General features: G+C 41.8%; 1 long non-coding RNA gene across 1 annotated transcript; it reads right to left on the bottom strand.

The window, feature by feature from the left end:
• Window positions 1-8,361: 8,361 nt before the first annotated feature.
• LOC132393640 (uncharacterized) lies at window positions 8,362-13,373 on the bottom strand. The gene is made up of 3 exons (XR_009512015.1): window positions 13,221-13,373; window positions 10,448-10,538; window positions 8,362-8,825 (listed from the first exon to the last, which is right to left on the bottom strand). It is a non-coding gene; the product is annotated as an uncharacterized LOC132393640 (long non-coding RNA).
• Between the last annotated feature and the right edge of the window lie 3,138 nt (window positions 13,374-16,511).

The following is a 16,511-nucleotide window of genomic DNA, read 5'->3' as shown; positions in this document are numbered from 1 at the left end:
AGTTATTAATTGATGAGTTATTAACTTCAAACTTATCAATCACCCCTGCTGTGGACACTTTCTGGAGGTCCAAGGTTTGTATGCTGCATGACTGCTGGACTAAATGTGTAAATGTAGGAGGGGACTATGTTAAAAAATAAATGCGCTAGGTTTTCTAAAATTGACTCCTTCTATCTTAGGCCACGACCTTATCAATCACCTCTCTTAGCTATACATACCATATGTGCCTAAGACTTTTGCACAGCACTGTATGCAAGTAATATTAAAACTGATTCTGATTCTGTAATTGTGCATAAAAATATAGAATACCAAGAAGGTGAGTTGTAGTGTCCTTGAAAGTTTGTAGAATCAGCCTCTGGGACAGGTTTCACACTCTGGAAGTTGTTGTGTTAAAGTACGTCCACAGTATTAGGATGCTGAATTCAGTCTAGTGACTCTCAAAGCCATGAGAGTTGTCAGATTGCCATTCTAAAGCCCAATTTGCTCAAAAATCAAAAAAGAAAATATGTCATGTATCCTGGGCTGCTCTTGCCATACCAAACTGATTCAACATCCTTATGTAGTGTGCAGTATATCCAGCTACGGTCACATCCTAAAAATAAAAATGAACATGGAGACATATCATTCACTTCAAATTGGCATGGCAAGTTACAAAGTGACTGTGGAGAGCCTCTCATTGGCACCATTTAGTGTTTGGTGACAATTCTTACCTTGAGAAGGATACAGATGTTTCTAACAGACTCAAAAGAGGATTCCGGTGCTCATTCTTGGAGCATTTTCATTCTGCCCCTGACAAACCCTTACACAGTCAGAAAGCTTCAGAATGAAAAGTGAAAATGAGAAGTGCCACACTGACAGCTTCAACAGCAAAGCATCTATTTTTAAATAAATAGGCTGCCTGATGCATTGTCACTATTAACACACAGATTCAGCTGCACGTTCTGGATGTTTTCTACTGTACATCTGCTCCTTCAAGTACTACCACTTAAAATCTGGTGTCAATAAATTCTGCAGGGATTCTCTCAATCTCCTGATGAAACTTGCCAGAAGATCAACAACTACTCAGGGAAATAGTGTAAAGTACCCTTTTAATTATTTTCATCTTTATGCTGTCTTTTTGGAGATTGTTGTGTCAGAAAACCATTGAGAAGTTTATAACTCCATTTTGTGTTTTCATAAAATGGCACAAACATACAAAGGATTGAAAAGGTCTGGGTGTCGGGGCCAGTTCAGTTCGCTGCTTTGTGATGTTTACTCAGCTCTGGGCTGAACTGAGGCTGTGGTCTGCTCCTGAATCGGCTGCAGTGATGCCTGGATTCGTGTCTGTGACTGGCTTTCATAAATTTCAGTTCTGAATGCTGTTTGCCTACTTTTATTGTTTCAACAATTTGTTTTCTTTTCTCTGTACATTGGGTTTTTTAATATATACAAAGACTCAGTCTCTACAGCCATCTGTGGCAATGGATTCCAGAGATTCACACCCTCTGACTGTTTTAAAGGGACATCCCTTTATTCTGAAGCTCTGCCTTCTGATCCTAAGCTTCCCCACTATAGGAAACATCTTCTCCACATCTACACTATCTAGGCCTTTCAATATTTGATAAGTTTCAATGACACCTCTCTCATACTTCTAAACTCCAGTGAGTACAGACCCAAGGCCACCAAATACTACTCATTCATTGTCCCTTTCATTCCCGAGTCCTTTTTGTGAAACTCCTCTGGATGCCCTCCAACGCCAGCACATCTTTTCTTAGATAATGGGCTCACAACCACTCACAGAAATCTCCAAATATGGTCTAACCTCAGTATTATACCTTTGCTTTGATATTCTAGTCCTCCAGATCAACGTGCAAGTTAACCTTTAACCTTTAGAGAATCTTGCACCAGGTCTTCCAAGTCCCTTTGTATTCTGATTTTAGAATTTTCTCCCTATTTAGCAAACCTATTCTTCAAAGAATTCTAACAGGTTTGTCAGTCAAGATATCCCCTGAGGGAAACCATGCTGACTGATCTATTTTATCATGTGCCTCCAAGTACCCTGAAACCACATCCTTAACAACAGACTCCATCTTCTCAACCACTAACTGGCCTATAATTTCCTTTCTTTTGCGTCCCTCCCTTCTTAAAGAGTGGAGTGACATTTGCAATTTTCCAGTCTTCGAGAACCATTCCAGAATCTAGTGATTTTTGAAAAATCATTGCTAATGCCTCCACAGTCTCTTCAGTTATCTCTTTCAGAACCCTAGGGTGTAATCTACCTGGTCCAGATCTTTCAGCTTACAAAGCACCTTCTCCTTAGTAATAGCAACTACGCTCACTTTTGTCCTCTGACACTCTTGAATTTCTGGCATACTGCTTGTGCTTGTGCATAGTGATGAATGATACAAAATATTTAAGATCATCTGCCATTTCTTAGTCCTCATTACTGCCTCTCCAGTGGTCCAAAATCCACTTTTGTCTCTTTACGCTTCTGAAAATTCTTTTTGTATCCTATTTTATATTATTGGCTAGCTTACCTTTTTTTAGTTGCTGTCTGTTGATTTTTAAAAGCTTCCCAATTCTTCCAATTCTCACATAATTTTTGATTTATGATATGCCCTCTCTTTTGCTTTTTTGCTATCTTTACCTTCCCTTGTCAGCTATGGTTGCTGCATCCTCTCTTTAGAATATATCCTCTTCTTTGGGATGAGTCTGTCCAGTGCCTTTGAGATTGCTCCCAGAAACTCCTGCCATTACTGTTCCCCCATCATCCCTTCCAATCAACTTTGGCCAGTTCCTCACTCATGCCTCTGTAATTTCCTTCACTTCACTGTAATACTGATACATCTGACTTCAGCTTCTCCCACTCAAACTGCAGGGTGAATTTTATCATATTATGATCACTCCCTCCTAAGCTCTCAAATTAAATATGGTTCATTCCACAACACCCAATCCAGAAATGCCTTTCCCCAAGTTTCCCCAAGTGGGCTCAACCACAAGCTGTTCTAAAAACCCATCACCTAGGCATTCTACAAATTCTCTCTCTTGGTATCCAGCACCGTTGATTTTTCCAATCTACCTGCATTTTGAAATCCCCCAATGACTATTGTAACATTACTCTTTTTACAGCCTTTTCTCTCTCCTTTTTCAATTTGTACCCCAAATCTTGGCTACTGTATATAACCCCCATCTATATCTTTTTACCCTTGCAGTTTTTCATTCTATCCACAAGGATTCAACATCTTCCGACCCTATGTTATGTCTTTCTAAGGATTTGATTTCATTTTTTGCCTCCCCCCCTCTCTACATGTCTGTCCTTTCAATACAATGTGTATCCTTGGATGTTCATTCCCAACTATGATCTTCTTTCAACCATGTCTCTGTGATGCTCACAACATCACACCTGCTAATCTCCAACCACGCTATGAGATCATCTACCTTATTTTGTATACTGCATACAAAATGTAATATCTTTGGTCCTGGTTGAGTATACTATCAAATCAAATATAATATCTTTAGACCTGTATCTGTCACCCAATTCGACATTGCCCCTAATGTTACATTTCAACTCATCCCACTAACTGCAATTTCACCCTATCATTTACCTGCCCATCCTCACAAACTCACTACTCACTAAATTTAATTGTGTATCAACTACCCCATCCTCAGCCTTATCACTCCAGTTACCACACCCCTGCCAGAATAGCTTAAACCCTCCCCAACAGCTCTAACAAATCTGTCTACAAGGATTTGGTTCTGCTTGAGTTCAGGTGTAACCTGAAGGTTACAGGTCATAGTTTCCCCAGAAAAAATCCCAATGATCCAGAAATCTAAAACCCTGCCCCCTGCACCAATTCTTCAGCCACATATTCTTTTGTCAAATAATCTTATTCTTACCTTCTCTGACATGTGCCACCAGCAGAAATCCAGAGATTCTGGATCCTGTAGTTCCTGCCTTTCAGCTTTCTACTTACCTCCCTATATTTTCACTAGGAAGGAAAGGGGAAGGTGTCAGGTTGAAAAGGAGGGTGGAGTGGAAGGCAGTGTTGAGGAAACAGGAAGGCTGCAGAAGATCTAAGACCAGTTAGGAAAATGGGCCAGAGAATGGCAAATTAAATACATTGTTGGAAAATGCATGATCCCTTTGGAGATGTTGGAAGTTGCAGAAGATGCAATGTTGGGTGTGGAGGCCCATGGGGGTAGGTAAGGACAAGAGACACTCAATCATTCTTAAGGCAGCAGGAAATTGGGGTGAGTGCTGATGTTTGGGAAGTGGAGGAGATGTGGGTGAGGGCAGCATCAGTGGTGGAGGAAGGGAAATCCTGCTCTTTGAAGAATGAGAACATCTCTGACGTCCTGGAAGGGAAAGCCTCAACCTGTCAACAGATGTGGCGTAGATGAAGGAACTGAGAAAAGGGAATAACAGTTTTACAGGAGACAGGACAGGAAGAGGTATTGTCAAGATAACCACGGGAATCTGAGGAATGTGTTTTCTTTCCAACCTGAAACATTGACTGTGCATTTCCATAGATGCTGGCTGGTCTGCCGAGTTCCTCCAGCATTTTGTGTGTGCTACTCTGGATTTCCAGCATCTGTAAAGTTTCTTGTTTTTATCAACGGGGGACTGAACATATCTTTAATAAATGACATTTCATTTATTCTGTTTTCATTTGGGTATTAGGTGTTTTGTTGAAGCTAGAGACAGCAACATCCGAAGCAGTTCAATAAACAGTTTGAGAGTGATAATGTGTGCTGCAGGAGAAGAAATATTAAATCCACATCTATTGATTTTACTTCATAAGGCAAACAAGGCAAGAATCTATTGCCTTCCGTTTCTTGTTCCATCATTGAACGTGTTGCAAAGACAAACAATAATCAACTAAAGTTAACATATTTCTTCTCCAGCACAAAATCTTTTTGAACTGCACTCAGAGGCCACTTTATTAGTTACTTCCAGTACCTAATTAAGTGTTCATTGAGTGTATGTTCATGGTCTTCTGCTGCTGTAGTCCATCCGCTTCAAGGTTCAACATGTTTGGCATTTAGAGATGCTTTACTACACACCACTGTTGTATTTCATGGTTATTTGAGTTACTGTTGCCTTCCTGTCAGCAGTTTCTCCTCTGACCTCTCATTGACAAAGTGTTTTCACCAACAGAACTGCGCTCTCTGGATTTTTTTGTTTTTGTTTTTCATACTATGCTCTGTAAGTACTAGAGACTGTTATGTATGAAAGTCCCAGAAGATCAGAAGTTTCTGAGATACTCAAACCATCCCATCTGGCACCAGCAATCATTCCACAGTCAAAATCACTTAGATGACATCTTTTCCCATTCTGATGTTTGGTGTGAACAACAACAGAAGCTCTTGACTTTAAGATATCTCTTATCCTGCATGTTCATACCATCAGAACTCTGAACCAGCGAGCATTTGTACAAACACACAAAAACAGCTTCATTCACAACATCAGAGATATTCCTAGCCTGTTCTGAGTGTTATTGTCCTATGCATCATTCTACATTTTGAAGCTTGTATCTCAAAAATGTGCTGACACAAATGTAGAATATAATTATATTGTCAGTATCCACCATCCTTCACAATTAACACTTCAACAGTACATTTCACTGTGTTTTACCAGTTTACTGAGCACTGGTTTGCTCATGGACAAAAGATCACCAACTCGACATCAGTAAGTTAGTGAACTATCAAGGCTAAGTCTCATTTAAATGCCAACTTTTGTAAAATCTGAAAATGGACGGTATACAATTCTGAGAAAAGCAACATCTTTTGAACTAAAATTAATGACAAAAGAGGAACTTGATGGTTAGGGGTTAATAAATATGTCCAGATTTATGAGGCATCATTTTGCCAGTCTAAGTTCAGACAACTCATCTTCCTGAAATGTAAACAGTTTTCTTTTTCAAATTTTATTTTAGTCATCTCATGTTCATTTCAAAAAGTATATAGTTTTTGAAACAATTCTTTCTTTGGAGATGTTTGAAGTAGACAGGTCCCATCCATAACGACAAACAGTATATTAACTCACACAAATCCAGTGACCTGCCTCTTCTGACGCAATTTTGCAGAACTCATCACAAAGGTTATGTTGGTGCATTATTTATTAATGTTGCATTTGTTCAGTTCCTTTGAGACAATACTGCCATATAATCTAATTATGGAGATGGCATTTTGCATGGAGAAACATTGATCCTCTGCTGTATTAGAAGCTAATGTATCCCAGCTGTGTGACTCACAATAGATAGCAGAGAGCAGACAACTCTGAGTCCTGATTAGATGACCAAACCAGGCTAAAACCTCATTCCAATTTCTTCAAGCTGAAGTACTTCAACATTTCATTATTGGTAAACTTATCATAGAGTCAAAGAGCACTGGAACCATTGAGTCCATGCTGAACTATTACTCTGCCTAGTCCCATTCACCTGCACCCAGACCATACCCCTCTCATCCATGTACTTATCCAAACGTCTCTATATGTTGCAATCAAACCCACATCCATCTGCTTGTTCAACACTTACACCATCCTCTTATTGAAGAGGTTCCCCATAAATACTTCATCTTTCATCCTTAACCTTTGACAATGAGTTTTATCTCACCCAACCTCAGTGGAAAAAGCTTTACCTTATCTATACCCCTCATAATTGTGTACACCTGAATCAAATCACACCTCATAATCCTGCACTCCAAGGAATAAAGTCCCAACCTATTTAACCTTTTCCTCTAACTCAGGTTCCCAAGATTCTGCACCATCCTTGTAAATTTTCGCTGTACTCTATAATAATTAACCACTACGAATAGGCTACCAATATTGGAGTGAGAGAGAAGTTAGAGTGACTTCCGTCAAAACAATCTGCTTCACCTGGCTATTGGTTTCAGTCTTTTCTTTGGAAACAAGGGACATTGCATTCATGAGTGTTCTGGAATTCTTTTATAAGCCTCTCCCAACTGACCTTCTGAAAGTTGCAACTTCATTCTTAATTAGAAAGAGCATCGAAGGTTATAGGGAAAAAGAAGAATGAAGTTGAAAGGGATAATAAATCAGCCATGATGGAATAGTGAGCAGGCACGATGGGCCAAATGGCCTAATTCTTCTCCTATATCATATGGTCTTAAAATTATCTCATTGGCCAAGCTATCCTGGTATCTCGTTATGCAACTGAGGGTCTATTTTAGTTTGTTAGTGATCTAATGAAGTGCCCTGTGATTTTAAACTGAATTAAAACCAAATTGATGTTAATCTGGATTAAAGCTGCTGTAAATTGACTTTTAGCAGAAATGTGCCATTTTATTTCTCAAAAATGATGAGAAAGTAAGAGTGATCTTTATCTTGAGCCGTTAACAACATCCAATCGCCACTGAGTTTATATAAGATATGGTTAAATTGTATTTTGCCATTATAAGCGGTAAACAGTTGGTAGCATGATTTACTTCTAAGTTTTCACATTTTCTATCCCATTAATGTTAGCATGTAACATGGTTGACAGGCTATCATTCCTGCCTGGTAAAGATTTTTTCTTGAGCGCTAAGCTGCTATCAACAGCTGATCCATAATAAGCCCCATTTCATCATAGATGATAATGTTCTGAGGGCTATAATCCTTCAATGGATCTGGCATTTGTGTCTTAGTGTAAGCAACAGCCTCAGGGTAGACTGCATCGAAACCAACACTGTGCTGTACAGATTAAAATCCAGCTACCTGGCTGAGATTCTAAATGTCCTAAGGAACTGGCTTCTCTCTCTCTCTCACTGTCATTGCTGTGATTGCTGCATTTCCTTCACCATCCGTCTGAATCTATTGGTAATCACTACATCTGCATCACTCTGCCCTGTGCGGCCGTTATCTGTTTGGGCTCTCATTAACTTGCCAATCCAAAAGAATTACATCTGTATTTTCTTGGCAAGTATTGAAAATCAATGGCCATGACACGCTGAATGAATCTGATCCCTATCTCACAACAGCAAAGTTTCAACTCCTTAAAGAGGTGTCTCGTGGAAATCTCCAGACAGAGTCAGCTCCAGTGTTTTTCATACTGGTCCCTGTAGTTGCCTGGTAACTGGACAGGATAGAGCAGAATTTCCCAACCTGGAGCCAATGGAACCCTTGCTTAGTGGTATTGGTCTATGGGATGAAAAGAGTTGGGATAGGTCTCAACTGCCTTATGCTGATATCAGCTTTGGGCTTTCAAACACAAACGTGAGTGCACATGGTAGTGTAGTGCTATTACAGCTCGGGCTGGCGGAGTTCAGAGTTCAATCCTGGCATCTTCTGTAAGGAGTTTGTACGTCTTCCCCATGGAATGTGTGGGTTATCTCCAAGTGCTCCAGCTTCCTCACAATCCAAATGCATACTGGCTGGTTGGTTAACTGGTCATCGTACATTGTCCTGTGATTAGGCTGGGGTTAAATCAGGTGTTGCCGGGTAGTGCGGCTCGAAGGACGGGAGGACACTATTCTATGCTATATCTCTAAATAAGTAGACAAACAAACAAACAAATTATAATTCATTAAATTGAATGAAATAAAATAAACACCATTGAAACTACATCCAGAATTGTTCATTTGTGGTATTAACAAATGGATATCAGAATCAGATTTAATATCACTGGAATGTGTAATGAAATTTGTTGTTTGTGGCAGCAGTACAGTGCAATACATAAAAATACCATAAATTACAATAAGGTATAAAAAATTAATTAAATAAGTAGTGCAAAACAAGAGCAAAAGCAGTAAGGTAGTGTTCATGGCTTCAATGTTCATTCAGAAATCTGATGGCAGAGGGAAAGAAAATGTTCTTGAAACTTTGGGTATGCGTCTTCAGGCTCCTGTACCTGTAGGTTTCAAATAATAGATTATCAATGCTTTAACCCTTTGTTGTTCAAAATAAAGGCAATATTTAGTGTAGAAATTGTCAAGGATCGACACATGACTGCTAGAGAGAGAATTCCTGCCTACAGTTTTCCACAATCATTCTAAAGAAAAATGTCAGAAGCAATACCAGAGGTGAGAAGGGCATCAAGAGGCATCATAACCTTTCTTTAATCCAAGAAAAAGAGAGAGAGAGAAAACAACAGACAGATAAGATAGAGAACAAGACAGACAGACAGAGATACAGTGAGAGAGACAGAAGGACAGACAAAGAGATTTTGATGGATATAAACAGATGGACAGAGAGTGACTGAGATAGAGACAGATTGAGACAGAGACAGAAAATCAGACAGACAGATTGAGACAGACAGAGACAGGGATAGACAGAGAGAGATACAAAGTGAGAGAGAGACAGACAGAGACAGATGGATAGACAAGAGCAAAGACAGGCAAACAGAAATACAGAATGTGAGAGGGATAGAGATTCAGATAGACAGGGACAGAGAGAGAGAGAGAGAGAGAGAGAGAGAGAGAGAGAGAGAGAGAGAGCGAGAGAGAGAGAGAACTTAGAAAATACAACATAGAAATTTACAGCACGTTACTGGCCCTTCGGCCCACAACGTTATGCCGAACTTGTAACCTACTCGCCTAGAGTTTCTCTAGCACGTGGCCCTCCAGTTTTCTAAGCTCCATGTACCTGTCTAAGAGGATCTTAAAGGCCCCAATAGCAACTGCTTCCACCACTGCCGTCTGCAGTGTATTCCCCACACTCGCCACTCCCTGTGTGAAAAACGTACCCCTGAAATCCCCTCACTATCTATTTCCAACCCCTTAAAACTGTGCCCCCTTGTGCTAGCCATTTCAGCCCTGGGAAAGAAGCCTCTGACTAGCCACATGATCAATGCCCCTCATTATCTTATACACCCCTATCAGGTCACCGCTCATACCCCGTCGCTCCAAGGAGAAAAGGCCGAGTTCACTCAACAAGTGAGACAGAGAACTAATCATACTTCCTGCAATAACAAATCACTGACCAAAAGCCAGTGGCAGCATTGCAGCAGTTTTGAGTGACTGTATGTTACCCTCCACCACAACAGACATCTAAACTTATGATTCAGTTCTTCCCATATAATTTGTACATGCATGACCATAATCCTCAAGCTGTCCACTGTGTACTGCTGGCCATGACCAGGACAATAACAATGAGTGAGCAGCCTAGAGCTCCACTCTTCAATGACCCCAAGAAACAACAGAAGGGAAGGAAAATTAAAAGCCCGCATTTGTGCATTCCATATTACTGTGTAGCTAAATATCAACCTGCTAAAGCATCAGCCACCTCTTCAGAGGGGTATACTGTCAAAGTATGTTTGTCAAACATGCAAAACAAAGTAGAGAGAAAATCTGCAGATGCTGGAAATCCAAGCAACAGACACACAATGCTGGAGGAGCTCAGCAGGCCAGGCAGCATGTATGGAAAAGAGTACAGTCGATGTTTTGGGCTGAGACCCTTCATCAAGACTGGAGGAAGAAAAGATGTGGATTCAGAATTATAAGGTGGGGGGAAGGGAGGAAGAAATATACTCACTCCCTCAACGGACCCACAGCAGTTCGTGTATCATCCCAACCATTCAACAGATGACGCCATTGCCACCACCCTCCACCTGGCCCTCACCCACCTGGACAAAAAAGATACATACGTTTGAATGCTATTCATAGACTTCAGTTCAGTATTCAACACAATCATCCCTCAGAAACTGATTGGAAAACTGAGCCTATTGGGCCTGAACACCTCCCTCTGCAACTGGATCCTAGACTTCCTGACTGGGAGACCTCAGTCAGTCTGGATCGGGAGCAGCATCTCCAACACCATCACACTGAGCATGGGGGCACCCCAGGGCTGTGTGCTCAGTCCACTGCTGTTCACTCTGCTGACCCACGACTGTGCTGCAACACACAGCTTGAGCCACATCATCAAGTTCCCCAATGACATGACCGCGGTGGGTCTCATCAGCAAGAATGACAAGTCAGCTTACAGTGGCTAACGGACTGGTGCAGAGCCAACAAACTGTCTCTGAATGTGAACAAAACAAAAGAGATGGTTGTTTACTTCAGGAGAGCATGGAGTGATCACCCTCTACTGAACATTGATGGCTCCTCCATTGGGATCATTAAGAGCACCAGTTTTCTTGATATTCACCTGATGGAGAACCTCTCCTGGTCCCTCAACACCAGCTCCATAGCAAAGAAAGCCCAGCAGTGTCTCTACTTTCTGTGAAAAGTCCATCTCCCACCCCCCCATCCTCACTACATTCTACGGAGGGTGTATTGAGAACATCCTGAGCAGCTGCATCACTGCCTGGTTTGGGAATTGTACCATCTCAGATCGCAAGACCCTGCAGCGGATAGTGAGGTCAGCTGAGAAGAGTCTCTCTTCCCGCTATTACGGACATTTACACCACATGCTACACCCACAAAGCTAACAATATTATGAAGGACACCAAGCACCCCTCATATAAACTCTTCTCCCTCCTGCCTTCTGGCAAAAGGTACTGAAGCATTCAGGCTCTCACGACCAGACTGTGCAACAGTTTCTTCCCCCAAGCCACCAGACTCCTCAATACCCAGAATCTAGACTGACATTATAATGTGTCCTCTACTCTTCCTATTGTCTTGTTCATTAATTATTGTATTTCCCTGCACTGTTTTGTGCACTTTATGTAGTCCTGTGCAGGTCTGTAGTCTAGTGCAGTTTTTATGTTGTTTTATGTAGTCTAGTGTAGCCTTGTGCTGCCTAGTGTAGTTTTGTGTTGTTTCATGTAGCACCAGGGTCCTGGAGGAACGATGTTTCATTTTTACTGTGTACTGTGCCAGCAGTTTATAGTTGAAATGACAATAAAAGCAACTTGAACTTGAACTTGAACTTGAAATGCAAGGTGATAGGTGAAACTGTTGATGTGGTGTAGGAAAAGTTGAGGAGTGATACCAGTGTAGGCTTGGAATATAGACGGTTCCATGATGCTGGCAAACAGGCAGGCATAACTGGTAACCATGCAAGTGCCCATGGCTACAACTGTAGGAAAAGTTGAGGAGTGATACTAGTGTAGGCTTGGATGACAACATCAACGACTACATTGGTGCTGCTTCCTGCAGCGACTTCATCAACTTTGTCTCCAACTTCCACCTGCCCTCAAATTTACCTGGTCCATTTCTGACACCTCCCTCCCCTTTCTTGATCTCTCAGTCTCTATCTCTGGAGACAACTTAACTACCTGGTGTCTATTATAAACCCACAGCTACCTGGACTGTAGTTCTTCCTACCCTGTTACTTGTAAAAGTGTCATCCCCATCATTCAATTTTTCTGTCTCCATCACATATGATCTCAGGATGAGGCTTTTCATTCCAGAAGTAAGGAGCTGTTGTCCTCCTTTAAAGAAAGGGCCTTCCCTTCCTTCACCATCAACACTGCCCTCAGCCACATCTGCTGTCATCCCATCCTCCCGCCATCCCACCAGGGATAAGGTTCCTTTTGTCCTCGCATCCATGCCAGCACAGAATTCTCCATAATTTCTGTCATCTCCAGTGGGATCCCACCACCAAGCCCATCTTTCCCTCCCCCCACTTTCTGTTTTCCACAGGGATCGCTCCCTACACGATTCCCTTTTTCATTCAACCCTCTCCATAGATCTCCGTCCTGGCACTTATCCCAGCAAGTGGAGCAAGTGCTACACCTGCCTATACCTCCTCCCTCAGCACCATTCACGGCCCCAGGCAGTCCTTTCATATGAGGCAACACTTCACCTGTAAGACTGTTGGGATCATCTGCTGTATCCAGTGCTCCAATGCCGCCTCCTGTCTATTGGTGAGACAAGAAGTAGATTGGAAGACCACTTGGCCAAGCACCAACACTTCGTCCACCAGAAAAAGCGGAATCTCCCAGTGGCCACCAATTTTAATTCCATTTCCCATTCTCATTCTGACATGTCAATCCATGGCCTCCTCTACTGTCACAATGAGGCCACACTCAGGTTGGAGGAGCAACAGCTTATATTCTGTCAGGGTAGCCTTCAATCTGATGGCATGAACATCGATTTCTCAAACTTCCTGTAATGCCCCCCACCTCCCCCTCACCATTCCCCATCTCCTTTTCCTTCTCTCATTGTCTCTTTATCTGCCCATCACCTGCCTCTGGTGCTCATCCCCCTTTACTTTCTTCCATGGATTTTTGTTCTCTCCTGTCAGATATGCCCTTCTCCAGCCCTGTATCTCTTTCACCAATCAACTTTCCAGCTCTTTACTTCACCCCTCCCACCTCCCGGTTTCACCCATCACTTTGTGTTTCTTCCTCCCCTTCCCCCACCTTCTTACTCCGGCTCCTCATCTTGTTTTTTGTCCAGTCCTGATGAAGTCGATTGTACTTTCTTCTGTAGATGCTGCCTGACCTGAGATCCTCCAACATCTTGTCTGTTGCTTGGAAAACAAAATACAAGTGTCTGGAGCCTAGATACCCCACTCCACCACCTTTGCAATTCCCCCTCCCACCCCCGTGCCCAGCTTTGTCAGTCAAAAATGCACAATACCATAAGCTGTTTCTCTGCTTAAAGGGAGGAACTCACAGAAGAGCAGAAGGATTCCAAAGTGCAAAGTTCAAAGTAAATTTATAAAGTACGTATTTGTCACCATATACAATCTGAGATTCATTTTCTTATGATCTTTACAGTAGATACAAGAAATACAATGGAATCAATGAAAGATAATACACAACAGGACAGACAAACAACTAATATGCCAAGAAACAATAAGCTGTGTAAGTACAAAAAGAAAGAGGCAGATAAGCAAATAAATAGACAGATATATAAATAAACAAACAAATAAAATAAATAAATATATAAATAAAACCATGAGATAAAAAGTCCTTGAAAGTGAGTCCAAACATGGTGGGAACATTTCAATGGTGGGGCAAGTGAAGTTGAGTGGTTATCCCCTTTGGTTGAGGGGTAATAACTGTTCCTGAATCTGGCGGTGTGGGATCTGAGGCTCCCGTACCTCCTTCCTGATGGTTGAGGGTAATAACTGTTCCTGAACCTGGTGGTGTGCATCCTGAGCCTCCTGTACCTCCTTCCTGATGGCAGCATGGAGAAGAGAGCGTGTCAAGGGTGATAGGGGTCTCTGAAAGATGCTGCTTTTTGCGACCCCATTCCTCGTAGATCTTCTCAATGGTGGGCAGGGCTTCACCCATGATGGACTGGACTGTATCTATTACTTTCTGGTTTTTTGCTTTGTGGCTAATGTTATTGCAAAGTGCATTTGTCATTGGTTGTCTGTGACATCAGTTTCTGCAAACCACGCATCTTTTTATAGAAATTAGGAAATATTCGGCAACTTAAGCAGTGTTTGTGGAGAGAGAAGCTGAACAATGGTATTTTATTGGAACTAAGATTTAAAGTAACCCATCTTTTGAAGGATGTTTGGAATGGCAATGGTTGAGCACCACAGGAGGTGTCTGGGACAGGTGGAGGAGAAGGAGTGCCAGGGTGGGGGTTCGCAGGTGCAGACACTCCCAGCCCTGAGACATCAGGCAAGGTCATTTGAGACCAAACATTTGGCTTATTGATCATTACAGAATGGCTCTCTGGTGTTTCCTACTCCCTCCACTCTTCCTTCCTCTTTTCCCAGCTATTATTCTCTTTCCCTGTCCCCTTCCCACTCTCAGTCCACAATAGAGACCCATAACAGAATCAGATTCATCATCACGCACATATGTCATGAAATTTATTTTTTCTGTGGCAGCAGTACAATGCAATACATAAAATTACTACAGTCCTGTGCAAACGTCTTATGTATCTTAGCTATATATATGTATCTACCTAAGAATTTGGCACAGTACTGTATCTGTATAGAAAAATGATTCACAATCAGAATGCCAAAGAGGCCTTATGATGACATGAAAGTTCTTTAGATTGCTTCTTAATGCCCAGTATTATCTTTTAGAAATGACAAACCTGGTCAGAAATTGCTATGTCATTGTCTAGACACCAATTTATTACCTCGGATATACATTTAGCTGGAACTGTGTAGACAACAGTGAATCACTTGTGTTTGCCACTGGCCTATGAACTAAGTCTTCATTTATCATATACAGCTTCTCAAATGCGAGCATCCTAGACCAGGCTGTCTCAGAATGCAGTTGAGAGATGAAGTCATAACACAGGCCTACTTTAGCTATCTGAACAAGCCATCAAAACACTTTAAATATTCCCATAATTCAACAACATTCCAAAAGATAAATATATCTGTGCACCAAATTAGAAATATATAGGGTGATGAAGACTTTTGCACAGTACTGTAGTGATTTTATGTATTGCACTGTACTGCTATTCAAAACAAATCCCATGACATATGTGAGTGATGATAAACCTGACTCTGATATGGGTCTCTATTCTGGACTGGAAGTGGGAAGGGGGCAGGGAGAGGAGAATCGTGGTTGGAAAAAGGGGTAGGGAAAGAGGAGGGAGTGGAAAGCACCAGAGAGACATTCTGTGGCCAATAAACCAAACGTTTGGAATCAAATGACTCTGCCTGGTGTCTTAGGGCTGGGTGTGTCTGCACCCATGCCACCCTCCCCCTCCTCCCCCAACCGGGCCGGGTGCTCCTCTGACACCCGTCCCACACCCCTCCAGCAATGCTTCACTTCTGCCATTCCCAACATCCTTTGCTGCTGCCAGATTTACAAACTCACTGTCCATTTCACATTGACAAATACATCACTGTGCAAATGTATTAGCAACCCGAGCTATGTATTGTATATCTGCCTCAAACTTTTGCACAGTACTGCATATAAATTAAAGATAACACATACAAAATGCTGGAGGAAGTCAGCAGGTCAGGCAGAACCTGTAGAAATGAATAAACAGATGGTGTTTTGGGCTGATAACCTTCATCAGAATAAATTAAGAAGAGTTTTTAAATATTAAAATACTTAAATATTTTAAAACAAAAAGCCTCAAACAATTGGTCTTCAAAATTCAAACAAAATAGGTTACTGTTTCTTTTGGTAATCTTAAACACAGATTGGTAATGTAGTGGCTAACAGAATCACTTTACAGCATTAGTGATTACCAATTGAGATTCAATTCCCGTTGCTTTCTGCAAGAAGTTTGTACGTTGTTCCTGTTAAGGCTGATTTATACTCTGCGTAATAGCCTAGCTGTAGCCTCCATAAGCAGCCTGTGCCGTTGTGAGCATTTATACCTGTGCGTTGGTGTGCCTTTGTCACTCTGCGTTTCACTGCCAAAACGGTCGTTGGCAGTGGGGCTTCTAATGGTGACTCAGCGCATCATGTTGGAGTTGGAGCTAATAAATGCTGAACAAGGGTTACTTTTATTGAAGTTACTGCAACGCAGAAAAGAGAGAAGATGTCGGAGGAGACAGCGTGTACGACCATTGAACAGATTGAGGCAGAAGGAGGGTGAATTTTCTCGTGGCTTGTCCGGCTACTGAGAGACATGGGCAAGGAAATGCATTTCAAATATTTTCGATGTGGGCAGGTAGATTTGACAATTTGGTTCATTGTCTCCAAACATTTATTTTGCATCAGTGTACGGACAGTATGCCTATAGACAGGAGGAAATGCGATGCTACCAAGCGGACC

This window comes from Hypanus sabinus, chromosome 5 (assembly GCF_030144855.1).
Source record: "Hypanus sabinus isolate sHypSab1 chromosome 5, sHypSab1.hap1, whole genome shotgun sequence".
NCBI classification, from domain to species: Eukaryota; Metazoa; Chordata; class Chondrichthyes; order Myliobatiformes; family Dasyatidae; genus Hypanus; species Hypanus sabinus.
The sequence above is the reverse complement of the archived record's forward strand: the minus strand, read 5'-3'. Positions and strand labels throughout refer to the sequence as shown.